Raw genomic sequence first — 26,536 nt, 5'->3', positions numbered from 1 at the left:
AAGTAGTTTTGATGATCTGACTGTTCCTCCCGGTACATGAATAATTTTTAGCTAAGAAAAAAAAAATCTGATAGGACTCGATACAGATACATGATGGTTGGCAAATGTTATCTTGTTAATCAGAGGGTCTTACCTGACTTTAATTGCCAGCGTTGTTACTGACTGCTGTCAAGTCATAACGTGAATTGGCTTTGAGAAATAACAACTTTTTGTGCTTAATTATTGCTTGCTGGTCGCGTGCAGTCTCTAATGATCTCCCAGGACGTTTGGCTGGAGCGGGAGGAGAAGGTATTAGCCACTTGTCCTGGCCGGGCTCCAGCTTCGACTGTGATGATTGGCCAGACAAAATTCATACCGCGCCGTCATCGTGATGTTCCTCACTTCGTTCTGGCAGTGACAGAGCGGGGTAATGTGTGGTCTGAAACATCTGTTGCAGTTCATAAAACCGGTGCGTTGCGGGGCGGGGGGGATTATTCCTATTCTGCAGAACCAGAAGCCACCAGGGCATGGAAGAGCTTGGCACAGCCAAAACAGGAACCACCTTGTCCCTTCCCGCGTAAATACCTGAGCCACCTATGAAATAGATTTTGGACACGTCCCAAGTTGCCTTAAAATGCTTTGCTGGAAAGCAGCGATATCTCGGTGCTGACTCACCCCCAGCTCCCCCATCTGTGGACCAAGGATGGTGGCCACCTGCCTTGGCCAGCCCTGCTTCCACCCTCGCGCCTTCTGCAGGCTGCTGAGGTGGGTTTGGGGCTCACCACCGTGCGGCGTGGAGCTTCAGCGCAGAGCGTCTTGGCTTCTCAGCGCGTTCACTGACTACAGTGGTCAAGAGAGCAGGTTGGGGTTTTAAAAAAAAAAAAAGAAAAATCAACTGAAACCAGAAACTTAACTATGCATTTTGGGTAAAATGAAGCATTTTCATTCAACTCGAAATGAATTTGTTGACCTCCAAGGCATTGGTTTTGGGGTGTGATTTTTCAGTTGGACCGGTGAACCGGGAGACCCGTGACTCACACTGCTCTGCTAATGAGGTCCTGTGGTCTGACGAATAGGTACTATATTGGCGCTTCACTCCCTTTTTGTGTCTGATCCAAGCTCTGTGAAAGTCAGTGGAAACAAAAATGCTTTTAACAGGAGTCGGACCGAGCCTCTAATGCCGTGTTTTGTTTGGACCTGGGTGAAGGACATGGGGATCCTTTAGGATGCATTACAAATAGAGTCCTATTTTGATAAACAGCGCTATCTTTTTACTTCCCCGGAGTATATTCTTAGGCAGCTCTCAAACAACGCCGATTTATTCAGGGCTGCGAGTTCTGCCTGTTTATTACCGGCATGTTTTCATCTTTAAACGTACACTGCTTTTGAAGAGGTCTGAATGCTACTTCTGCAAATGTGGTGATGTCTCATATAATAGCCGAGTAGCATCAGGGCAAGACGTAGCCTGTCTTCTTGGCTGCCCATGCCCTTCAGAAGAAGAAATCTTTCCACCGTGAGAGGTGTCCCCGCACCATCAAGTGCTCGTGTCGCTTGTTTTGCATACTGGCTGGTCTTATCAGCGGTAAGAAATAAGCCTTTGGGCAAATCACCAGAGATTTAAGACTTGCTCCCTGCTAGGGCTGGGGTTGAAAAATGTTTTAAACCGACTTCTGAGGTTGACCTTACCCCGCTGTGCTCACTTCGGGGCAGCTGATCACTTGCGAGACAAATACAGTTTCTACCACCCAGAGATGAGTTGCAAACGTACCCCTGTCTCCAAAGAGGGAGCAGAACATGCCTGTACCGCTGTCCTCGTGCCGTATTTCTGCGATAGCTTCAGAAGTACACGTCCCTCTTAAGTCCCTCAGACTTGGAAATAGCACCGGTGGTGTTCAATCACTCTCTCTCCGCTGAGAACAGGTATGTCGCTTCTTCATGGCTGCTGCGGGTGCCCCTGAGCTGTTGTCTGCCTTCTGCCTGTGCTTAAGTGGACGTGAACCATGCGATTTGCAAAACACCCCTTAGAAAGAAGCAAAATATTCATAGAGTCATAGAATAGTTTGGGTTGGAAGGGACCTTTAAAGGTCATCTAATCCAACCCCCCTGCCGCGGGCAGGGACATCTTCAACTAGATGAGGTTTCTCAGAGCTTCGTCCAACCTGACCTGGAATGTTTTCAGGGATGGGGTGTCTACCGCCTCTCTGTGGGCCAGTGTCTCACCACCCTCAGCGTAACAAATTTCTTCCTTATATCTAGTCTAAATCTATCCTTTCTCAGTTTAAAGCCGTTACCCCTTGTCCTATCGCAACAGGCCCTGCTAAAAAGTTTGTGCCCATCTTTCCTGGAGGCCCCCTTTAACTACTGAAAGGCCGGATGATAAGCTGTCTAACAGGGACCACCCATTTTCCTTAGGTACACGGTCATCTTCACACTCCTCACTGCCTCTAGAAAGGCCACCCTGGGTCACACGCAGAAAAGAGCGTGGATGGAGAAGGAAGAATGTGGACAATTAATTTTTTTTCCGTAGGAAGAAGTCAGGAAAGGTTCAACTTGTCTTTTTTCCAACCGTAAGCACCCAATTGCTGCCGTGGTTTTTGCTAGTAAAGCCTCCGTTCGAGGTAAGGGAAACAACTGGTACCCCTGCATCTCCCCTCTTTCCTTCCTCACCCCAACGGAGGAGATACCTGGCGCAGCGTTAACCCTCACCTGCCGAAGACGTTGTACATCTGCGCATGGCACTCGCGTATCAGCCTTTCGGGATGACGGGGCTCAATCGCTGTGCTGTTGTGCTTCTATTCGCCCAACACCTTGGGTTTTCCAAGGAGCGTTTCTGCAACGCCGGAGCCCTCCATCTGCTCTGAGCAGACGCAATCAACCCCCCGTCTTGCCCCGTACGGCGACGGCAAATGGAAGGAGCAGATCGCTGACATTTCAAGTGCAGATGCCGGCTCGCACAGCGAATACGCCACGCGGGGAATCAGCCTCATGGATCTGAACAGCCGTTTCTGACCTTAAACCTCAGGCCAGGCTGTGAAACCAGCTGAGGCTTGTTCCTCCAGCGCCGCAGGCTTGGAAAATCAAAGCTGAGCTCCGGGTGGGGGGCGGGGAATATCGGTTCTGTTTGGAGAGTCAAGAGGAACCCGACGAGCTGGTAGACCCAATAAGCCCTGGCACACCACCGAGCCTCCCACCCTGCCGTTGCCGGTGGGGAAGAGTATGGGATCCCACCAGCCCCTTAATACCCCACCCTCCTGCGTGGGTCTAGTCACCGCCTCGGCACAGTGCAGTCCCTCGAGAAGGTTTGCGCCGGTGGAAGGGTGAGGAGGGAGCGACGGGCTCGGTTTTTCCTCTGCCGCTTCTCTGCAGAGGGACGGCTGCGGGTCTGAAAAGCTCCAGAGCTTTCTCTACAGCCGGGCTGGGCTGCTCCACTTGGGTTTTGGAGGCGCCGCGCTCCTTTCCTCCTTTAATTTTCTATTTTCATTTCATCGCCGTGTTCAGGACTGGGTGGTAACACGCAGGTCCTCAAATCACTCCGTCTTCAGCAACAGCATTGCTTTTCCGCTGCGGTGGAGAAGAGAAGGCAGTATTTCTAGCATAGTTTTGGGGTTTTTTTTACACCGTGCATGGCTTGCGTGGCCCGCTGGGGGCTGTTTCTAAGGGTCTGGGGATGGGGGGGACTGAGCAAAGCAAGCCCGTTGCCAAAGAGGTCTGAATTCACCCCACGGGGTTGACGGCCCCTCTGAAAAAAACCTGTAAAGCTCCACAAATCAAAAGGTTGAAAAATCTCCGGCCTGGAGTCCTGAGCGCTGTCAGAAGGGCCGGGGGATGCCCGGCCAGTGATTTGTGCGGAGGCGGATTTCTCCGAGAAATAAGGCTTCAGACACAGCCGCCGGAGTGGAAGCGCGGCTTAATGGCAGAGCCGGGTTCGTTTGTCAAGCCCCTTTCTGTTTCCATACTTAGGAGAGTGAAATAATAATTGGGAGCAAAGCTTAGGTTAATCTACGCTGCGAACATGATATTCGGTAGTTTTATTAAAAGAAGGGGCGTGGGGGGAAAGCACGGGGCTTCTTCGGCTCATTTTATTTTTTCCCCTTCGTCTTTGATGCTCGCTGGCGTTGGAAAATAACCCTCTTCTACACTGGCTGAAGTGCCGTGCGAGGAGGAAATCGCAGCTGGAGAGTGTGAAATTCCCCTCTGCCCCTTTTCTAAATCCAGCTCCCCCTCCAAGCTGTCCCCGACCATCTTCAGTTTCCATCCCACTGCGAGCCAAGAGAAACCCGGCTTCTCCTCGTTCGCTCTCATGGCCGGCTTCTTATTCCAGCATGGATCTCCACTGGTTTGATGGATCCCTGCTGGTTTGATGGATCTCCGCTGGTTTGGTCCATATGACCAACCTCGCGTGATCCAGGATGCTTTGCCCAGGTTACCCAAGAGGGGAAATAAATGCCAGTGTCTTCCAAGTCAGGTTATTTTATTGAAAGGGAAGTTGGAAGGAATATATCAGAAGAACGACTTAGGCTGGGGGGAGGGAGGAAATCCCCTTCCCCTCCTCTTCCCCCGAGTCTGTTAGTTAGATCCTGTCCCTTGTAAACCTATGAGGACAGGCTGAGAGAGTTGAGGGTGTTCAGCCTGGGGAAGAGAAGGCTCCAGGGAGACCTTATTGTGGCCTTCCAGTACCTCAAGGGGCTACAGGAGAGCCGGGGAAAGACTTTTTACAAGGGCATGTAGTGATAGGACGAGGGGGAATGGCTTTAAACTGGAAGAAGGGAGATTTAGATGAGATATTAGGAAGAGATTTTTCACATTGAGGGTGGTGAGGCACTGGCCCAGGTTGCCCCGAGAAGCTGTGGCTGCCCCATCCCTGGAGGTGTTCAAGGCCAGGTTGGACAGGGGTTGGAGCAACCTGGGCTGGTGGGAGGTGTCCCTGCCCATGGCAGGGAGGTTGGAACTGGATGATCTTCAAGGTCCCTTCCAACCTAAACCATTCTGTGATTCTATGATACCATAAACCCAGCTGGCTGGGAGGTTGGGCTGCGCTTGCACTGAGCTGATGAAGGCTTCTCAGGCATTAGGTAATGACTCAGGATGTCCCCGGGACCCCTGGCAGGAATTATAGGGCCATAACTCACAGCTGCTGCTATCTGAACCTCCATACATACGAGCGCCTGTCAGGATTTTGTTACTAATGTATTTTTATACTGGCCTTTCTAATAAGTGAAGAAAGCCTTCAGCTGCCACTAGTGACCTTTTAATCACCTAGGGAAGCGTTCAGCTAAAAGCCCTACACCTGAGGTGACAAACACCCAGCCCATTGGTTGGAGCCACTTTGCTTGATGTATTTGTGTGAGCTGTGTGGCTTATTCTGTAGCATCTCACCTCTCGTAGGAAGAAAAAACTGCTCTCCATCCTTTGTGGTTGTAAAGAAAGACCTTCTGGAGCGTAACTGGTGTGGTAACGTCTTTCCTGAGTCAGCTCAGTAAGCAACCAGTTGTGGTTTGCTTAAAGCATCTCAGGTAGGTACTTGGGTACTGTGTTTGCCAGTTGATGTGAGGGCAGAGGGTGAAGGAAGACAGGCTGCCTGCAGTCATGGTGTTGGGGGATGAGTTTTGCGTTCTGCACAGCTATAGAGAATCCTTTTGGTTGTATCGGAAGGAACAGAGAGGGGTCAGTCTGTTGGGGATGGATGCTTCTGTTTTAGCAGCACCGGTTTCCAATGCGGTTAATGGTAAGGGTTAAATTTCTTTGCAGGCTTCCAGAGGAGACCCTGCAGGCTACGGGAGCTGAGGCAGAGCAAGTGATGATACTCTAACAGACGCCCGGGCTGCAAGGGCTCGGATCTGCCTCCCTGAAAAACGCCCAGGATCAGTCAAAGCAGCAGAGCTGTAGCGGTTTGCTCCAGGTAAGTGGCTTAAGAGCCTCAAACTTTTGTTCTCATTGTTACAGCGGGGAACTGCAGCTCTCCTTACCAGGTTGTCTGGAAGTGTAAAGAACAGAAGTAGAAAGGAGATAAGCAAGAGCGTGGTGCTTAAGTATCTTGGCTTCTTCTGGTTGTTGTGCCTCTGTATGAGCAGGCGGAGAGATAAGGGCATAGGAGGTCCTGAGATGGTCTTATGCTTTTTGAAAGGGAAAAAAAAATTGTTTGCTGGAGTCCTACATTCACTGGAAGAACAAACTTTCAATTTCTTTGGTGCTCTCTTCTCAAGGCTTTGTGTTAGTGGAAGAATTGGGCTTCTCTTCTGGAAAAGATAGGGAGGTAGAAAAGGATAACGGGACAAGAAGACCATGCTGCAGGTGCAGTGTTGACCCCTAAACTCTCCTAGCGTGGTTACACAGCTAGTCCATCAATACTTTTAAACTAGCTGTTGCCCACCCAAGGTGCAAAGCAGTGTGTAACACCACTGTCGGGTACATCCAGATGGGAACTAGTGAGCCCACCTAGAATCGTAGAATGGTTAGAGTTGGAAGGGGCCTTGAAGATCACCTAGTTCCAACCCCCCTGCCATGGGCAGGGACACCTCCCACCAGACCAGGTTGCTCATCTGATTGAGTGAAATCAGTTTACTAAATGCCTCCTTCGTGCCCAGGAAGGACACTTCCCGTGTGGATTTACCGGCATTACCGCTCCTCACCTGGGTTTCCCGCTCATTTATTTTAGAAGCTAAAGCAAGTACTGCCATGCAGATGGCAGGGTTGAATTGTCAAACAACTTTGTGCAGGGTTTTCTGGAAATCCAAATCGTTAGTGGGCTCCACCAGTGATAAGGCGAATTCAAATAAAGTGTCCATCATGGGATATTAAACACGGGAACTGAAACGCAGCTCCTGGCTCAGAGTACGGAAACGGCAGACAGCTGGGAGGGTAGGTTGGATGGATCTTGGGTATGACACCAAGCAGCCGTACCGATGTTCCTATGGCGTGCACACACGGTGACAGTATTACCACCAAAGTGCGTAAATCCACGTGACGCTTTGGCTCACAAAGTTGACCTCGCTTGACCATACCCTGTTGGTTTTTTTTTGTTTGTTCGTTTTTTCCCCCTCTGCAAAGCCAATGGTTTTTCGAGGGCCACACAGAGGGCTATGTCCACAAGCTGGCAGCAGCGAAGGGTCTTCCACTGACCCTTTTCCCTAGCATCTCTGGGAGGTCCAGGCAGGTTTTTCGTGTAAAGCCTCCCCCTGGGTTTTGTTCCTCCATCAGACGTAGCAACGGCTCCCGGGAGCTTCCCGCTCAGCTGAGAGCCAGGTTACATTCGGTTTTCCCAGGAAACGTCTCTTGGTATATTTTATGATTTAAGATTTGTCCTCCGCAAAGCGTCTTCCTTTCATCCTAAACGCGCGCCTATTATACGCCTGGTTTCTTTTCAAATTCCTAGAGGAGGCTGGAGGCTCAGGCTGCCTATAGCATAGAGGAATGCGTTTTTCCAGCACATCTCGAGCAAGGAAGTCCCCCAACTTTTAAGTGACTTTCAACCTAGGACCTCGGGAGCGGGGTTTTCCCCGTGCTCCTCGGAGGACTCGGCTAGAGGGTACGTGTGCAGCCTCCTCCCGGCTACGAGCATTAGCAAGTTCAAGGCCAGAAAAACAATTTGGAAGGGCGACATGTTGGTTTTTTTCGCTTGCTGGGGAAAGCGTTTATGTCTGGATTTGTAGAAGTGACCTCCCGCAGTCGCTCTGCGGATTTAGGAATCTTATCCCGCTGTCAGTAATTTTTATGTTGTTAGAGCTTGATTTTTATTTCTTTTTTTTCCACTCTACAGCTTGGCTTATTATACACATTTGTCATCAGCTCTGGGGTCCTGCTAAAAGAAGACAAAAAAAAAAAAAAAAAACCCCAAACCTACCCAGTAGGTCCCGGATTTTTACTTTGCCAATAATAATTTGGGATGGATTTAGGATTTTATTAAAAAGCTTCTCCGGTCGTCCTGAACTTCGCCGCGAGCTGTATTCCCAGCCTCCCTCACCGCCTGCTAATAACCACGACGCTCAACTAGGGTTTTAGTTTGGTTTCTTCTGAAGACGGGACGTTTGGCAGGTGACTCGTTGGGACGTGTCAGTGGACGTGGACCATGCCGGTGGTCCCGTGCTTCTCGCAGTATCCGCGGAGGGGTTTGCGGGATGGAGGCGGGCTCGTGCTGGCGCGGCTCTCGGCGCATAGCGGGGGAGGGAGGCAGCTCGTAGTCCTTCATCGTTTTGATCAAGCCTCCTGCCGGTAGCAGGGCGAGTTTCGAATGCGAAATGAAACGCACCCGGAATGTTGTCGTTTCAAAAAAATATACAACTGGCCACAGCGCCCGGTGTTGACACGCGTCCGAACGGCTGATGGCTCCCCAAGGAATAAAGAAGAGGGAAGGGAGAGAAGGAGGAAGTATGAAAATACATCACTGGAAAGCAAATCCGATCTTGGAGGAGCACAAACAAGGAGGACCTGTAGTCCCTTCATAAAACTTCAGCGCGAGGAGCCACCTGCTGAGTGAGGATCCATTGCAAAGCAGAACGAGCTCTTCGGCTCACTCCACTGGAGAAATGCCTTTTGCTCTGGCGACGTTTGCGTCGCCGAATGTGCTTCTTCAGGTACTGACAGCATCTGAAACCAGAAGGAGGGAAACCAGAAATTAATCTGAAAACATCAATCCCTGTTTCCGTGCTCCCGGTTTTCTCTTGACGAGAATCTGACCGTGCAGAATTGATAATCTCCCCTTCTCCTGTGAACGCTGGAAAGCCCAGAGAAAGTTCCCAGGAGGTAAAAACAGGTACGAGATCACGGTGGGAAGCTCTCCTCGCCCTGAGATGCTACGCGGTGGAGATCGGGGCATCGGTTCAGCACGCAGGCGGCCTGAACGACGGCATCCCCAGTGCAAACCGGTCCCGACCACGATGGACTCGCGGGGAAAGTGCGGGGCAGGTTGCTTTCCCTCGCCGCTCGTTTGAGGCTTGCAAGATAAATGTCGGATTTGAATGACTAGACTGTGGGCAGCCAGCGCAGAAAATCAATTAAAATACCAAGTGGCGTAGAAACAGGAGCTTTAATTACTCCACAAACGGGGTCTTTAAAGGGGAAAGAAGCCATCGCCCCTGAGTAAGACCTCCTCTACCCTTGTGCTCCTTTTTTTTTTTTTTTTTTTTCATCCCAGGACGTCTCTCCAGCACATCGAGAGTAGGTGGCCGGATCTCCGTTGGGTTGAGCAAAGTACGGGCGCAGGGCTTGCGTCTTTTGTGGCCAGTGAGCTTGGTCACCTTGCGATGTGGGACGGGCGGGCTCCCTGCGGTGCAGGTTTTTAGGGTCTGATGGTGGCCGGGCTTTAGCGGCTGGGTCACGGCGAGGGGTTAAAGCCGCCCGGGCAGCGTGACCCATCTCTGTGATGAAGTCTTGGGCTTTTCTTTCACCCTACGGAAAGTCGGCTCTCTGGGGGTGCTTGAGGCTCGGCAAACACTTTTCGTTTATCGGCGGATTGGGTCTGCGAGCCTGGGAGATAAAAGATGCCCTTATGCACATAGACATGCTGACAAAGTGATGGGCATTAGGGGTGGGGGGGAGGAAAAAAAAAATATAATAGTCATACTTTTCTCGGGGAATACCAGGCTGCGGAGCCTGTTTATCCTGTCTGCCTGTTTGTTTGCTTTCTGCTGACTTACCGGAATATATCCGGCATGGATGGCGGGAACCGCAAGGATTTCAGGGGGTCTCTAGTGGCAGCGACTGGCCCGCGGTGGCCCATCTCCTCCCTCTTCAAAGCAGCCCCACGCCGTCCGCCGCGCCGTTGCGCAACCAAAGCAGCACATCGATAATACCCCGAGCGTGGAAAGCGTAGAACAAAACAAAAGCACTGACGAAACTCTTGCGGGCTTTCCAGATGCCCGTCCGCATCAGCGTCCTGCTGGGAAGTACACGGAGTGAAATAAGGCTCGGCGGGAGCCAGGCAGGGAATGGTCTGCGCTCCTCCCCTCCCTTCTTTTTTTTTTTTTTTTATTTTTTTTTTTTTTATTTTTTAATCCCCAGTCCTGGTGGAAGAGTCTCGGGACACAAGCTTGCTCCGCAGGACACGGTGCTGGCTGCCAAGAGGATGAAAAAGCCTGGTTTTATTTTTATGTAACTTTTTGGGGTGGGGGGGGCAAGGGAGAGGGAAGACAAGCAGCGCTTTATGCTCTGCGTCGAAAAGTTTGGATGAACAAACTTTCAGCCCTTCTTTCTGACCGCCTGCAAGGAGCAATTCCAGGTCTCCCTGGGGGTTGCTGCTCGGCTGTCATTCCCCCACCCCAAAAGAAGGCAGGAGGCTTTGGGTTTCCTCCTCATCTAGAAGAAAATAACAACAATAATAATTAAAATAAAAAAAAAAAAAAAACCAACCACAAAACAAACAAAGGGATCTGCCTGGAAAGTGCAGAGGAGACTTCTGCCTGCCTGCCAGGAGGAAGAGATTTAAAAGTATTCCCAGTTGACAAGAGAGATGAGTTATTGCGATCCCCTGGAGCCGCCTGGATGGGGCAGAGCTAAAAGGCTGTGCTGTGCGATGGGGACAGTTTTTCGGGGGGTGGGTGTCTGGCGAAGGGGGGACCCATCGCTGGGGTCGTGCCACCGGCCCGCTTTGCGGCGCTGCTGGTGTGGGATAACTCGGTGTGTCATCCCCCTACGAACCAGGGGTCCGTGCCATCTTGGTAGGTGGTTTCTAGCGGATGATGGAGCCAGAACGGGGCGGGGGAGCTGGAAGGGACCAGCGCTCTTGTTTGCCGAGCACCGTGCCGCCAGCTCTTGCTGTTCTTGAGAGTGTCTTGCAGCATCTGGTGTTGTTTCCCCGCTATTAGCTGCGCGGCTGTGTGATGTTCCCTGCTTTTGCTTTTCCTTTTCTGAAGAAAGTTGCCAGGCTTGGGGCTGCCGAGGAAAAAAAAAAAAAAAAAAAACAAAACAAAAAAAAACAAACCAACAAAACGTCTTGAAGGCAAAGAGCTGAGCTCGCCCAAGGGCTTAGGAACGGGAAGGAAGAGTGGTGAGAATCCGTCACTGCAAATCTCTCCTTCTTGGGGACACGGGGGAAGGATCAAATGCTCCTTCTGGATCGTTGGGGTAGAGCTGATGCTGCCTTGGGATGAGGGGGACGGGGCAGGGTCCTCTCCTGAGTGTCTTCAAGGTCTGCTATCGGAGACTTGGGGGGTGCGGTACCCTAACAGACCCCGTGTTCCCGGCTGATGTGTCCACCTCTCTCGCAGCTGAGACCTTTTGGAGGGTGTTGCTTGGGTTCCAAGCAGATAAGGCCATGGCCTTATCCCTTATCCCGGAGTCGAGCCGCTTGGGGCTGCTCCCACTGCTGCAGGGACCGGCCGCTCGTCGACGTTCCTGCGCAGTGCCGGGGACGGGCGACCCCATCCCAGCGCGGCCGCTTGGCGTCAACGCCGGCTAACGAAGCTTCCCCCGTGCCGAAGCCAAGAGATGACATTGCAGAAACAGTCTAGGTCAAAATAAATTGCTTTCCGGCATTCTGAGATTATCTTAAACCCTTCCTTTTTCCCAGGATGAAAGGGAACAAAGCCTCTTGCCCGCTCAGGAAAGAGCCTGGAATACCATTTCTGTGAGCCACCAGAGCTTATTAGGGGTGAGGGTAAACAAAGAGATTTGGGGTTAATTTACTCAGGAGGGGGGAGGAGGGAAGAACAAGATGCTGGGGTGTTTTTTTGGGTTTTTTTTTGTTGTTGTTGGTTTGTTGTTTTTTTTTTTTTTTTTTTAAAGGCTGCCACTTCTTCTGTCAATAACAGCAGGTTGCCGGTTTGGGTTGTCGCAGGCGGCAGTGTCTTTTCAGCCTATTGACTGGCAGCCCTCGGTGGTTTCTCTTAACGGCGCATCGATTTTTACATGGACTCCCTTCCAGCTCAGCAGCTGCCCGGTTGATTAAAGCGGTGGCAGCGCTGCCGTGTCGCTTCTGATGGGGGCGAAGGGAGCTGTGACTCAGCCCTAGCTGCTGGGGGAGGGGGGAGGGCTTTTTTTCCCCCCCCCCCTTTCCACTCAAAGGCTGTACTCTCAGCGTATTCCCCCCGCTCATCCCACCACCCCCCATCGCGTCTTCCTCTGCTCCTGCTGTCTCTTCGGCAGCAGATACCTGCACACCTTTGGAGGTGGAGGATGCCGGGTGTTTCCAGAGCTGGAAGACTCCGAGTCTGCTGGTAAATCCCCGTCCTGGGTGAATACAGCTGTTGGCAGCAGGATGGAGCTGCTGGTGGCTGTTGGAAGCACCACCACGGAGGGAGGGATGGGGTCTCGGCTCTCGCTGCTGACCCTGTCCTTGGCATGAAGTGCTCTTCTCCCGAGGCGGCAGATGCTTGCTGAGGAACAGAACCATACAGAAGAAGCAACTAATAAACCTAGGTGTGGATTAAAAAAAAAAAAAAAAGCAAAAAGCTATTTATTTGCTTATTTAAGTGGGTTTAGTAACCACATGTTGAAGTCCTTTCGCTATGGGAATGTCTCCTCTGGGTTAGGTGTGCATGGCAAAGAAAAGGCTTTTCCAGAGCAGCATGTTGAGCCTCCGTAACTGAGGATTTTTCTCTAAAATTGCGTATTATCCTCATTTTCTCATGCCTCCCGCTGCTGGAGCCAGGTGACTGTGAAGCTTCCTAGCCTTTGTTCTAGCGCAGAGAACTTTCCTCTAGAGGGTTCAGAAATGAGATGATGGAATAGAATCGCAGAACGGTTTGGGTTGGAAGGGACCCTGAAGATCATGTAGTCCCAACCCCCCTGCCCTGGGCAGGAACACCTCCCACCAGCCCAGGTTGCTCCGAGCCCCGTCCAACCTGGCCTTTAGTGCACTTACTTTAGCGATGGGGAAATAACGGAGATGGGTCTGTAGCTTAAAGATCTTAAAGATGAATCTTTAGGTCCCTGAGCAGAACCAGTTCCTGCTGGGGTCCTGGCAAGAGCCACTCGGAGGGCGCTCGCGTCGGCTGGAGCAGGGCAGATTTGGCTTTCCCCCTGGAAGGAAACCTCTGACTTCCAGAGGAAACGATCGTTCTCATCTGATGCGAAATTGAGAGCACTTTGATTGATTTATTTATTTATGGAAATATTTGGGGGTTAGATTTTTCTTTGCTAAAACCTTTACTTTCTCCTCCCTCCCGCCTCCAGTTTGCAATAGCACAACAGATTTGCGTGTTGCTCCGGTGTCTTCCATCTGCCCATGGGACTCCTTAGAAGGAAAGACCATGCTTCCTACCTTACGGTGTAGATGTGTGAACACACCTGTACCTTGGTTTAAGAGCAAGTGCCTGCAGCTTCCCCCTCTTCTGCTGCAGAGCCGTATCCTGTGTGGCAGGAGCATCGTGGACCAGGCGTCCGAATTTCCAGGTGAGTTGGCAGGAAACTGCACGTCATTCCTTCAATGCTCCGTGGGCTTTGATGGACATTCAGTGCTCAAAACGTTTGGATTCTGTTAAATTGACAGTTTTCAATGAAGAGCTGCTTGGGCAGGAGGTTCTCACCTCCTGGTAACTGTCAACCTCGGGAATTCCCAGTGCTGGCAGAAGCTGTAGTGGCTATTTGGGAATAGTCCCTTGAGTTTTCGATTCCTGAATTCTGTATTTGGAGCAAAAATTCAGCCCACGTGGAAATATAAAAGGGTCGTTACTTGCTTATCCTCCTCTAATGGTAAAACTTGGCTCTCCCCACCTTCCACCTCGGGCAGATGAAGCCACCATAAAAGCAGCCCCTTCTTCTTGTCTGTCAGTGCACGAAACCAGAGCCCTGCTGGGGGACTGAAGCTGAAAGTCACCTCTCTGCGCAGATTCGGAGCTTCCAGAGAGAATCCCAGTTCTCATCCAAAACTAATAGAGAGAAAATTTCCCTAGGAAATATCAGCATGGACCAGAGAGCATTAAACTGGAACTTTACGCCAATTAATAGCCGTATAATTACAACCCGTCCCCTCCTACTTGCTGCTGACTTCCCCGTGTAATTTTCTTTTTAATTTTTTTGCTCGATGGGCACGCGTGAAAGATTAGTTACTCGGTGCGCTGCTTGCATCTGATATGTCGTAGGCTCAACGGTAAGGAAGACTTAAGACATGCTCCGTCTACCCTGGACCAGCTTGAGCTCCAGTAGAGTGCCGCAGCCCTCCAGAGCAAGGAGGGACTGATGCTGCTTCTCAGCTCTTCGGGGCATGGAGAAGCTTAAGGAACGTGGAAGGAGGGGGGGGAAGCATCAAGGATGGCCAGGAAAGGCAAAATGAGGGGTAGAGCTGGTTGCGTGGCTTTTTCTCCCTCTCCCCCCAGCCCTTTGCTCTGCTCTGGGTTGGGTGTGTTGTAGCACCCAGCGCCCTCCATCCTCACTCATTTTCCCATGGGGAAAAATGCAAAAAAAAAAAAAAAAAAATTAAATGCAAAAAATGGCATCTTCTCCATCATCCAGAAGAGTTTCCTTCTCCCTTGCAGAGGGAAGAGTCCTACTGTGCCAGCCCTGACGTAAAAGGGAGAGGAGCTTTCCCCGGACACGCTCTGCTATACCAGTTCCAACGAGGAGGGGGGAAAAAAAAAAAAAAAGGAAAAAAAGGTCAGAATTAGAGACTTTCATAAGGATTAAATTAAAACAGTGCGCGGGGTCTGTTTTGGTTCCCGGGCATGAACGTCGTATCAAGTCTCCGCTCTGCCTGCTGTCAGATAACAGCGGTACCCACCGGCTAGGCTCAGCCGGTGGTACGATATGCAAAAAAAAAAAAAAGAGAAAAAAAAAAAGAAGGGGGAAAAAAATAAAAAGCAGCAGCCCGGCGTTAGCCTGGTAAATGTAATTTCAGGTGTCTCAGCCTCTCTTGTTCCTCCTGTTCCCTGGCTCCCAGGTAATTAATTCTGCAGGAGGAAAACCCCAACTGTCTGGTTGAGTCGCGTTAGCCTGGAAGCGGCGGGAGGTGGGAGCTGCTCGGGCTGCGCGCTTGGCAAGCTCGCCTCTACGGGGAGCGGAGTGATGGGGCACCAGAGGAGGTGACAGCTGTGGAGAGCCAGAGCAAGGCTGCAGAGGTGCACAGGGAAGGTGACATCCCCTTTTGGGGGGCGTCCCTTGAGGATGGGTGGAAATAGGGCTGTGCAGATGGTGTGTGTGTCCCTGTTAACTCTACCTGGGAGGTTTGATGGGTACTCAGCCCCTTGAAGGTGCAGGTCCCAAGCCCAGGATGAGCCATAACGTGTGGGTTTGGTGCGGTTCCTTTTCCTGATGCCTCGTTGGAGGGGTGATGCCTCGTTGGAGGGGTGATGCCTCGTTGGAGGGGTGATGCCTCGTTGGAGGGGTGATGCCTCATTCAGGGTTTGCACACCAACCACCTGAAGAAGCTTCTTCTCGGTCGCCGCCCCCTTTGCAGCGTTTCTCCTTTGATGCGCTTGCGAGGTAATTAGATAACCGCCGCCAACGAATACACGCGTTTAATAAGTATGCTAATTGGTATTGACCAACATGTGGCAGGCACTTTGTCAAGTGCCAATTAGGAGTGCCTAAGAACCCGCTCGAGATGCGAGAGGCTGGGGATTAGACCTCGGGGTGGGGAATCTGAGAAGATAGCGGCCACTAACCCCGTACCTCGTGCCTGGGCAGGACCCCGCAGCCCTGGCAGAGAGGAGGAGCAGGGACGGGACGAGCACAGGGGTGTCCAAGGTCCTGTTTATCGATGCCGTAAGCTTGTGGGGGCTTGCCTGCGATGGATTAATTTGGTCGGTATCGACTACGCGCGGTGTTTTTATTTACGGCCCCCGGGGGCGTAGAGGGTGGGATAAACCAGTTGGGTTAAAGGGAGCTGCTTCTGCGTAAGGCAGGGCTGGGGCGGACCAAATGGGGACCGCGTTCTGCAGAGGAGAGAGTCCTTCACACCGAGTTCAGCCTGAACGCGGTGGCAGAGCTTGTGCTGGGCGCAGGAGAGGGGGATGGATGATCAGCCGTGGCTGCTGTCCTTCCCCTGGGATGCGCTGTGCACATGCTGCCGGATAACCAGGCAGAGCAGCCAAAAATTAACCCCTTTCCCACCCGTAGCAGCAGGCACCGACTGGACGCTGTGCAGTCGATATAAGCCCAGCGGGTCGGTGCTCCTTCTGACCTGTGGGCACCGCCAGCTTCATCCCAAACCAATAGCACGGTAGAGCCAGTTCATCCACCCAAAATTCCAGGTGTGTATCTCAGCTAGCTGCCTTCCACCTGAGCAGCACGGGGAGGAGGAGGAAGAGCAGGTCCTGAGATGTTCGCGGGTGGTACCACCTTGGCGCTGCTGTTGCCCAACGCTCCTGTGTGGCCAAGAGCTGCTTCCCTGGTTGCCGCGCTGCTCTGCTGCCACCCACATTTGCAGGTGTTTGGCCACGGGGTGTCCATCACCCTGACGTGAGTCCCGCTCCCACGCGAGCTGCGCGCCTGCGGCAGCCTCCCCACAGCGGCTCAGGCGCTCTCGTTCGCCTGGATTGGTTTATTTATTGCCACCATTAATTAACTTTGTTTGGGTAGGGAGGACGAGTCCCCCGAGATTGTCTGCGCGCTGGAGACCATTACTGCATTGGTGTCTGAAAGCTTCAGCGCACAAACCCCCCCTTGCTGCTGTCAGCCTGGCACGATTAATTAACCGGCACCATTCAGAAGCTGCGGTCCAGTGTGTCTCTGTTGTGTATAACCAGTCTGGCCCTGGGACGTCTTCACTTAAAGCCCCACTCTCAGGGTAAGAGGGGCTCGGCTCAGAGGCACGGCTACTGCTAGGACCTCAAAGCTACGCCAGATACACCATGTCTTCCTAAGAAGGTGCCCAGGCATTGCATGGAAAGACCACCTCTCTCTCCAGGTGGTACTCACGGGCTCCCACTGCCCTCCCGCTTGAGGACTCCAAGGTGGGAGCCGCTGCTCAAATCTTCTGCTGCGTGATGGCTCCTTCAGCTGAAGAGCTGAAGCGGAACCTTGTGATGGTCCCTCTTGACTTGGCCCAAATTCAGCCTCTGCGTCCTTTTATAGAAGAGCAGATGAGAATCCCCGTTGGTTTTTGCAGGCTGTGCCGGCACACGTAGCTGGTCCTGGAGCACAACAGCAAGCGGAAAGGAGCGGGAGCTGTTTGGTTTTATATGCTATCAGGAGCGCGTTTCTCAGTAATACAGTGACCTAATCTCACTCTTATTGATTTTGAGCTATATATATATACACACACACAGAGGGAGAGACACGCACTGCTGAAAATACAAAATCCTGAACTCCTGGAAGGGCAAAAAAATTATTTCCTTCAGGTTTGTTTTTCAAGCCCGAGGAAACGAAGGGAGCGCGCAGAGTGCTTGACCCAGCTCCCGGTGGGTTTATGAAATGGGTCCCCGTTCCCAGTCCCAGCAGCGCTGCCCGGTCTATGTTGTATTTAAGGAGGTGCTCCTTCCCCGTTCCAGGGCTGGAGGTATCCAGCCGCCGAAGAGCATCGCTTTTTGTGTTATTGCTGCTTCCCTCCCTGGAATATGCAAAGCGGGAAGAGAAAAAAACCCCAGCAAATTAGGCGAAGCGCTTTATCTGACAGGCCGGCGCTCTCCCGGATAAAGGAACAAACGGAGTTTGTCTCGTAGTCGGGGTGACACCTCGCCACAAAAAGAAGAGCCAGGGAGAAGTTAATTAAACTCTAAAGAAGCCATTTATTAGAAAAGGAAAGCAAGACGTGGCTTTTCTTCAATACTGGGGGAAGGTTCATTATAGAGGGAAACCATTCTTTAGCAGTTAACAAACTATTTTCTCCCACCTGGCTTTGAGGAACGGCTAACGGAGTGTCCATGGCTCATCTTAACATGGGGTTTCGCAAGGTGTCCGCGGCCCCTTGGCCAAAACGGTTTAGGAAAACAGCCGTCTCTGGAAACTAAAGCACTGGGGAGCTTGGCGGGTCCCTAAGCGAAGACGGAGCCTTTGGTGGGTTGTTTTCCGTTTGCCCTGCATCCATAACTGCCGCGCGGTCCCTACCCTGCTCCGGTCCTGCTGGTGGATGCTCCGTCGCCAGCCGGGAAGACCTTTCTCCGCCCGTACCTACAGCAAGAGCCAGGAGCTGTACGCAGACTGGGAGCCCTTGTTGGGTACCAGCTGGAGCACATCTGGAATGCTTATTTTCCTTTCCTACCAGCCCTTTTCCCGCTGAGGGCTGACACCTTAAAAAATACATTGCCGCTGGGCGTGTTTCATTAAAAAAAAAAAAAAAACAACCAAACGTGATTTTTGGATGGCAGGGGAGCCCGTGTGCATGGAGGTAGACGCGACTGTTTCCCACCTGCGCCTTGCTCCTCTGTGGAAGATGCTGCCTCGAGAAGATGCTTATGCGCTTGCCGATGATACGGCATCGACGTGCGTTTCATTGTGCATCAATCCGGCTGCATCTCCCTCAATTTGGGGAGTCCAAGTGGGTGCGGGGGGGTGTGTGGGGGGGTAAAACAATGAAATAAGAAGGTTTGCTAGCAATGCTGAGTTAATACCAAAAAAAGATTCCAATGCAGCCAACCTCCAAGAATGGGAAAAGGACCTTATGATACTTAGCGAGCGGATAATAAAACGGCAGATGAAATTCGAGGCTGCTAAATGAAAAACAATGCACAGGGGAAAAATCATTCTAACTTTACACATCCAGTGATGGGCTCTGAACTGGCTATTACTGCTCGGGAAGGAGATCTGAGAGTTATGCTAGAAATATCTATCAAAATGACAGTTCATGCTCCACAGTAGTCCAAAAAAACAACTATAACGAGAGGAATTAGAGGGAGGTAAGAGAGGGTGAAATGGGGAGTGTTACTATGCTGCTTAAGGAACGCCTGGCGTATCCCGCCTTGGATAATTTGTGGATAGGTCTGGTTTTTCCTATCCCAAAACGTGGATGAGAAGAAGCCTAGAAAATTATCCACTGAAGGCAAGGATTGGTAAAGGCGGGGCCAGATATGAAATCACGTGTATCATAGAGGCTGAATAATTAATCAGCAATGATTTCTCAGTACAAGAAACACTCGGTATCAGGAGTCGGGAACGTCTAGAGAAGTTTCAGGAGTGGCAAAGGCAAATGCTTTTACCCAGCACCCAGTTGAAAAATAGGACTCGCTGCTGTGGGAAATTATAGGTGTTGAAAGCCTACATAGACTGGGAAAGCGATTAGATGTTTTCACATTAAAAAAAAAAAAAAAGTGATGCTGTGTGTGATGAAACGGTCGTTTCTGCCCATCCCGGTGCAGGGCGGCTGCACGGTTTGACAAACAGAAGGGAGAGTGGCCGGCGGCTCCCTGGGACCTGCCCTGCGCCACCGGCAGGAACCGATGGTCCCATCCAGCTGGTGGCTTCAGCTTTCCGCCTTTTCCACCTCCAGCCAGACCTGCTGAGCTCATTTCGGAGCCTTCCGAGTGGACTGGCGCGCTCCCAGAAACGGCGTCATTTGGCCGAGCGCGAGATTCGCTTCAATTGTTATTTTTACTGTATTTGAAGAGCACACTGAGGGCGTTCGGGGTGTTTTCCCTCTCTTGCAAAGACGTCAGGGAGCAACTCCATGGCCTCCCTGCCTTCTCCTCGCTGGGTACGTGGGTTGTGGGTCCCGTTCCTCGCCGTAGAGCTGGGGCAAGCAGAGACGCAAATAGCCACCGGACCTGGGAGGTGATGCTTCATTCCTTGGCGGAGCGAGTCCGGCGGCCGGAAAGAATCTGCCCGTTTTATGGCCAGGCTGAAATTCACAGCCACCACTTACCGAAGAATAATGAAACATTTCCTGAGACAGCCGTAAATATCTCCTGCCATGACAACACTTACCAGCGCCTCTTCGATCCAGGAAACGTTTTAAAACTCAGCAAAGTGGGATTTTTTTTTTTTTAATGCCTCTGCTACTTGGCTGGTTGCGCTTGCCCTGGTTGCCCCTGGTCGGGGGTGGAGGGGGGGAGCGGGGTGATGTGGTCCGTGGCCCCCTGGGGAGCCCAAAAGTTGGATGCTGAGGGGGAGGTAAGCTCCTTTCTGGGCTGGACCTGTGGGCCAGGTAGCTGCGCATCCTCCTCCTCCTCCTCCCGCCGCCTCCGGACGGCGTCGCGAGCCAGGTGAAGGCGCGTGCGCGCTTCCCTGGCCGCCCGGGTGACGAGGAAGCAAAGCCACCTTTGAAAGATGTCCTCGAGTCAGGAGGATGACCGGGAGGAGAACTTCTCCCCAGGTTGATGGAGAGGGAGAGGTTTGGGGTGGTTGGTATTTTATTGCCAATAAAAGCCACCAATGAGCAAAAATGATCTCTGAGGGCCTCCGGGCCATAACAGGAGGCTCAGGGGAGCCCAGCCCAAGTCCCTTTTGGGTTGACTATGGTGGACACGAGCCAGTCTGCACTGGTTTCCCCAAACGGCTGAGCTCCCCTCCAGACTCATCCTCCCCACGCTGAGGATAACCAGCCCTCTGCAACCACGGAGCCGGAACATGGGGGTCTACACCCGATGGCACATGGCAAGGGCAAAACCAGGAGGAGATGGGGACGCAGCAGGCCGGGTCGGGGTCAGCCACAGGGCTGGAAGGGTTTTGCCACCTCTGAGCTGGACGAGAGCCTGGGGATGGCCATCCCGGGAAGAAAAGCTCTTAGCAGCCTTGGCCATAGAGGGAAAAGGAGGTGTTCGGTAGCAGAAGAAAAGCTGATGGTGGAAAAAGTGTGTGGAAGTGATAGATTTTTTTTTTTTTTTTAAAACCCAGGCAGCGAATCGGTCTCGTTGCTGCGGTCGCTTTGAAACGGGTCAGCAGGAATAAAGCGGGTTTGGGGAAGGCTGAGCAGTAAAAATGAAGCCGGCAGCGTGATGGCTCGCTTGTGAGCCGGTCGGGGTGATGCCCGTGAGTGCGCCTTGGCTGGGGGACACAGCAGAGGTCTACTCTGTGCCACGTATGGCATGCTGGGTTATGGGGACCGTAACATTTCGGTCCCCGACATCTCCCTGCCTTCCTCAAGAGACCATAACGCTCAAGAAGAGGGGTGGGAACACACAACAGGGAGCGATGGAGATGGGGAGGAGACATCAGATGGGAAGTGACTACCAGAGAAGATTGACTTAATGGGATCAGCCCTCGTTTTGTTCTTATTATCGGCACCTTGGGAGTGTGGCTTCTCTAATTAATTCCGTTGGTCTCCAAAGCACGCAGCTGAGGCTTGTGTCCCATCAGTTGGCTGCTTGCGCTGGTGCGGGTGGGTTGGGGCAGGCAGAGAAGCGTGGAGGTCCCCATGCGGTCACTCAGTGCCAGGTATCTCTCTACAGACCTCTTCTCGAGCAGTTTAGCTCTCTCCTTGGAGAAGAGAAAGAGCTCAGTGGGTTTTAAGAACTCAAAAGTGAGGGTGGGGGTTTTGTTTGTTTATTTTGCAATGGATTTACAATAATACTCCATTCAAGTTACGGGGAAGGGGTGGGAATGGCTATTTCTTAATCCTGCTTGGGAAAGAGTGACCTCTCGAGTATCTTCCAAAATGGGTGTGTGTTTTGAATGTGGTCCGATTGCAGCGTGGGATTTTCTTGCCGGTGGCGTAAGTGCCCGGTGTGTTGAAATCCAGCCAAACCCGGGTCTCCCTGTCGGCCACCAATTTGCTGGCTCCTGGGGGGGGGGGAAGCGTTTCCCTCAGTCCCCATCGATGGTTCGCAGGGTTTTTAATGGGAAGCGGGAAGAAAGGAGGAGCTCGATTTATGCTCTGGGTATCACTCAGCATTTTACATGCCTTTGGTGAAGCTGTGATTGTTACCGAGGCTATCGAAATCTCCGGAGTCTGAAAATCAAGGTGAAAGCTTGCTTTCATGGATTATTTCCAGTCACTTTACTTCTGGCTCTGCTAAAAATAACGCAGGAATACCTTTCTTCGAACTTTCCTATTCCCTCCTGGCTGGAACGGAGAAGGTCAGGAGTATGAAAGTGGAAAAAAATAGTGGGGGGAAGGAGTCACTGCAAACTTCTCACGTGTACAGGTTCGGATGAGATTGCTCGCTGGTTTGTCGGTGGCTTTTTTTTTTTTTTTTTTTTCCTTTGATCCGAACCTGATTAACTTACTTTCTGCGTTTCTCTCCTTTATTTGATGCAAAGGCTGGGTGTTTCGGTCCTTCTGGAGGAAAAAAAAAAAAACTTGCTGTTTTTAACCGTTTCCTTTTGAAAGTTAATTAGAAACATCCCCAAAGCTAGAGGTTGGTCTGACGATACGGCCCACTATGTTGTTGGACCTTTATCCAAGACCTCGGGATGATGCTGTGTTGCGTGTCATGTGTTAGACTGGCTGCTGCTTTCCCTTGCTACAGCCACGGGTTTTGTTAATTACTGTGTTGGTGCCCAAATTTGCTGCGTCTTTTCTGTCTGAAGCGTTTCCGTATGATCTGCCGCGATGGTACCACAGGAGAATAGCCAAGGCGGCATCTCAGGGTGCGCATCCGGGAGAGGAGAGCTCTTTTAGGCGGCTCAGAAAGGGCAGAAAAAGGGGAAGAAATACAAAGTTTGCGAACCACAAGCGGGAAGGCGTTGCGTCTGAAAAATCCTCATGTGGCAGTGATTTCGGCTCGTTACAGAACTACTTGAGTCAGCCGCAAGTTTCTGAATTGCGATGATATTTTCAAGCAAGGGGGTAATGTGACGTTGGTTTCTTCAGCTGTTCATTAGTGGCGTTAATAACGATTGATCACCAGGTATAGTTTCCCATCCGTGAGCTCGTACTGCTTTTAATATCCTTTCTTAAAAAAGGGAGGCGGACAGTCCAGCGGCACTCGTGAGAGAAGGCACCTTTGCGACGCGGATGTTTGTTCTTGGCCCCGGCCACCGTCGCAGCTCCGCTCAAATCCTCTTTATTCGTCCCTGCCCACTTCACCTCAGGGCCAGGTCACCCCTCTGCAAGGAGATAAGGCGAAGGGTCCATCCCGTTTGCCACCTCCCGGGAGAGGACTTTGCTCACCGCCATGGGTCAGCCTCTGATGGACGCCAGGAGCAAAGGGAGAGAGGTGTTTCCTCATCTGTGGCTTCTCCAGACCTTCCCTTTTCCCTTTTCCCTGGCTCGTGGTGGTCTCTTCCCTTTATAAATTAATCTCTTAATCCAAACCTAAGAAGCCGCCTTCCCCACCCAGCCCCGTCACCCTTCAACGCCGGGTGCTGCTGCAGGCGGAGATCGCCCCGAGATTCGCTGTGTGGCGCTCCGCGCTGGAAGCAGCTCAGGTAGACTTTGGAAAAGAAAATAGCAACACGTGGAAGCATTTGGCAAAATTCCTGCTGAAGGGAGGAAATATATATTTATATATATGTGTGTGTATATATAGAGAGAGTCCATCAGCTCTGCCAAAACTGTGGTCCCCCTTTGCTTCTGCACAGGCAAGGGGAAGAAGACCCCACAGCTCATCTGGCAGGTAATGCGATGCTGTGTTTTTGGGGGGCAGAGCGTTGCCACCGTGAAGACTTAAGCCGAAGCTGTGGCCGTTGCGGTACGTTCCCAAAGACGAGAGAGCCAGACGGGGACTTAGAGGAGACGTGGCCATTAGTGGAGCAGGTGGATGGACCGCTCGTTTCCCCCCTTCCTCGGTGACTAAGTACCACTTATTTACAGAAGCGTATTAGGGGCCGAAGTTGACGTCTGCGCCTCTTCCCCGCGGGGGAGCAAGTGGCTGAGGTGACGCACGTGAGCCTTCGAGGGCGGTTTAGAGCGGAATCGATCGGATTTTGTCTAGCCGCTTCTGCCGGCGGGGCTTTGCTTCCGTTTCCCGGTCGTGCGATGGGGCTCTCCTCGTTTTCCCGGTTTCTTTGGGTGGGTTCGCAGCGACGCGAGTGAAGCTCGGCTTGTACGAGGAGGTTGGAAGCGAGGCCATAAAATAAAATAGCATCATCTTGTGATTTAGCCATCTACCCCGTTCTTGGAGCGGGAAACGTTGGTGGGAAACGTTGGCTTCAAAATGATCTTTTTTTTTAACTCATTCTAAGGCGCGGGAGAGTTCTTTTATAGTCACTCGTTTTCTTCTCGCCTCCTGAGCGACACGCCGGCAGGCGTACGCTGAACCTTGGCCCCGGCCCAGATGCACGTGCTCACATCTGGAGCGCGGGAAGTGAATCTGCGGGCACGGATGGGGTTGCCGAAGGCTTGGCGTTAATGACGGCCTTAAGGGGTTCTTCGGCCCGAGATCCTATTCGTCGTGCGGGGAAGTGGTCACTGAGCAGCTCGTGCGAGCCGACGGTAGCCCAGGGATCATCTCCAGTGGTCACTTCCAGCTGTTTATTATTCCTTATTGGTAGCGTGCGACTGATCACCGAAATTACCCGCTGCCGCTTCTGCGCTGTGGTTAGACTCCCGCAACGCTGGAAGAAGTGGGATAATAAATAAGAAATCGCGAGGAGCGAATAACAAGTTGCCCGTGTTTGTGCTGAGGGGTCCTTCTTTGCACGCCGAAATGGGGATTTATCTGCCATTGCTTTCCTCTGCCCACAATTTTTAATTTTTTTTCTTTTTTTTTTTTTAATAGGGCAATGAGTTTCGGTGTGTTTTTTTTTTCCCCAGCAGCGACTCGGGTCTTGCCAAAGCGAAGAGCTGTTTGCAACCCGAACGTGCGTTAGCCAGGGGAGCTGGCAGCGTTTGGCCAACTCTGAATCCACTGAAAAGCCTTTAAGAGAAGGAAAAGGGGGGAAAAAAAAAAATAATAAAGCTGGGGTAGGGGGGAACCCAACCCTGATGCTTTTTGTTCCAGCGACTTTCTGCCACCAGTTAAATGCTGAATACCATCAGCCAAGTAGAAAAACAAAACGAAGACTGGGTTTGCTTGACGTTGCTGCCTGCTTCTGCTGCTTTTTTTCCACCAGCTGCCACTGCTGGTGTAGTGTTGGCCATGTCAGCAAAGGCTAGAAATATATATATATATATATATATATTTTTTTTTTTTTTTTTTTTTTTCATCTAGTGCTCTCTGCCTGCTGCTGTCAGCCGCTCGGGCAGAGTCACCTCCCCGCGTCGCCTCTGCTTCGGTGTCCTTTGAAAGCATCACCTTTTCAAAAGCGGGCGTAAAGCTAAAACTCTTCTGCTGCGGAAAAGGGGCAGTAAAAGTAAATTCAATGCCTTTACTTCCCCATCCGAAAAAAAAACAACCAAAATCTCTTCTTTGCGTGGATGGGAAAGGTATTTTTTCCCCCCGTTTTTTTTTTTTTTTTTTCTCCCCCGTGCTGGCCGCTGTGTTCAAAGAGGAGGTAGCATCCTACGGAGGGATCTTGTAGAGCGTGCTCCTGGTCCCCGCGAAGCCGGGAGGAGCTTTGCCATCAGCATCCCTCGGGGTGAGGATGCCACGCTGGGGTTTTGGTGTGGCTGCCACCAGATGGGCGTTTCTAACGCCGTTCTGCAGCGCTGAGCCCTTTCCCAGGGCAAGGCTGGAGGTACCAGTGATGCTCCTGCAGGCAGCACCCTGAAAGCCAAAACCATCCCCAGCCTCTTTCCCGCCAGCAGTGGGTTAAAGCGCTTCCAAAACCAGTCTCTTGCTCTCAGCTCTGTGCCCTATAACAGTGTTGCAGGCTTCTTCTCCCTCCTATTCTTTTTTTTTTTTTTTTTTTTCTTTCCCCTTCTTATTTTCCCAGAGGACTTTCGCTTTTGAAATCCTCTGTTGATTATTTTTTTTTTTTTGATCTCTCTCTACTTTTGAAAAGGCCGCCAGGAAGGTCTCATCAGCAATTTAACGGGGAGATAAAGAGAAGAAGGGAAAGGGGGGATTGTTAACGGAGGGATAGCGCCCGACATCTGGACGGGGCTAATGCGCGATAAGGCGGGAGGGTTGTAGGCAGATCTTGATCTCCCGCCAAGGCGGGGGCTCGGACGCGATGGCTTTGGAGCGCATCTGCGTGGACGGAGCCCGAGTCGCCCAAATCCCCGGCGATGCCCGCCGATCAGGTACGTGGGGGCCGGGGGTCCCCGCCGGGGCGCTCGCTGAAGTTTAAAAAAAAAAAAAAAAGCCTTTTGGTTGACTTCAAAAGGATGTAAGCCCAGATTACCTACCCTGGAGGTAAAAATAAATAAATAAATAAATAAAAAGGAAACTGCTCCTTCAAACCTGAGTCCTCGGGAGATGGAGGATGCTTGGAGGATGGGAAGTTAGCAGCCGGGGGTTCGGGGGTGCTGATGGCCTTCCAGAAAGCTTTGTGCTATGTGGAGCTCTTGGGTGATCCACCCGAACCTGCGCGTGGAGGTGGTTGGAGCAGGGACTAGGAAGAGCAATCACTGGCTTGTTGGTTATTGAGCTTGTTAATTATTATTTAGTTTATCTCGGTGCTTTTCCATTCCTCCGATGACTTTGAGCTGGCGTAGCTGGCTTTTAGTAACTGGTTTTCAGTGAAAACCAGGCAAATGAATAGGAGGATATGTTTAGATGTGGACAGGCTGAAGGAGTTCCAGAGAAGGGCCACCAAGACGATCAAAGGACCGAGAAGCTGCCATATGAGGAAAGGCTGAGGGAACTGGGTTCTGGAGTAGAGGCAGCTTAGGGGAGACCTTATCACCATGTTCCAGGATTTAAAGGGTGGCTACAAAGAAGATGGCGACTCCCATTTTACAAGGAGTCGCGTGGAAAAGACGAGAGGTAATGTGCAAAAAGTTACTCCAGGGGAAATTCCAACTGGATATGAGGAAAATTTTTCACCC

At 51.6% G+C, this 26,536-nt stretch overlaps 1 long non-coding RNA gene across 1 annotated transcript in view; it reads left to right on the top strand.

The window, feature by feature from the left end:
- Window positions 1-5,755: 5,755 nt before the first annotated feature.
- LOC309674429 overlaps window positions 5,756-26,536 on the top strand; it is a 28,104-nt gene continuing 7,323 nt past the window's right edge. The window contains exons 1-3 of the long non-coding RNA XR_014269388.1: window positions 5,756-5,878; window positions 13,087-13,305; window positions 14,388-14,505. This is a non-coding gene — a long non-coding RNA (uncharacterized lncRNA). The remainder of the gene's footprint in view (window positions 5,879-13,086; window positions 13,306-14,387; window positions 14,506-26,536) is intronic.

This window comes from Vanellus vanellus (assembly GCF_965231255.1).
Source record: "Vanellus vanellus genome assembly, chromosome: 7".
NCBI classification, from domain to species: Eukaryota; Metazoa; Chordata; class Aves; order Charadriiformes; family Charadriidae; genus Vanellus; species Vanellus vanellus.
This window is presented reverse-complemented; position numbering and strand designations above follow the sequence as displayed.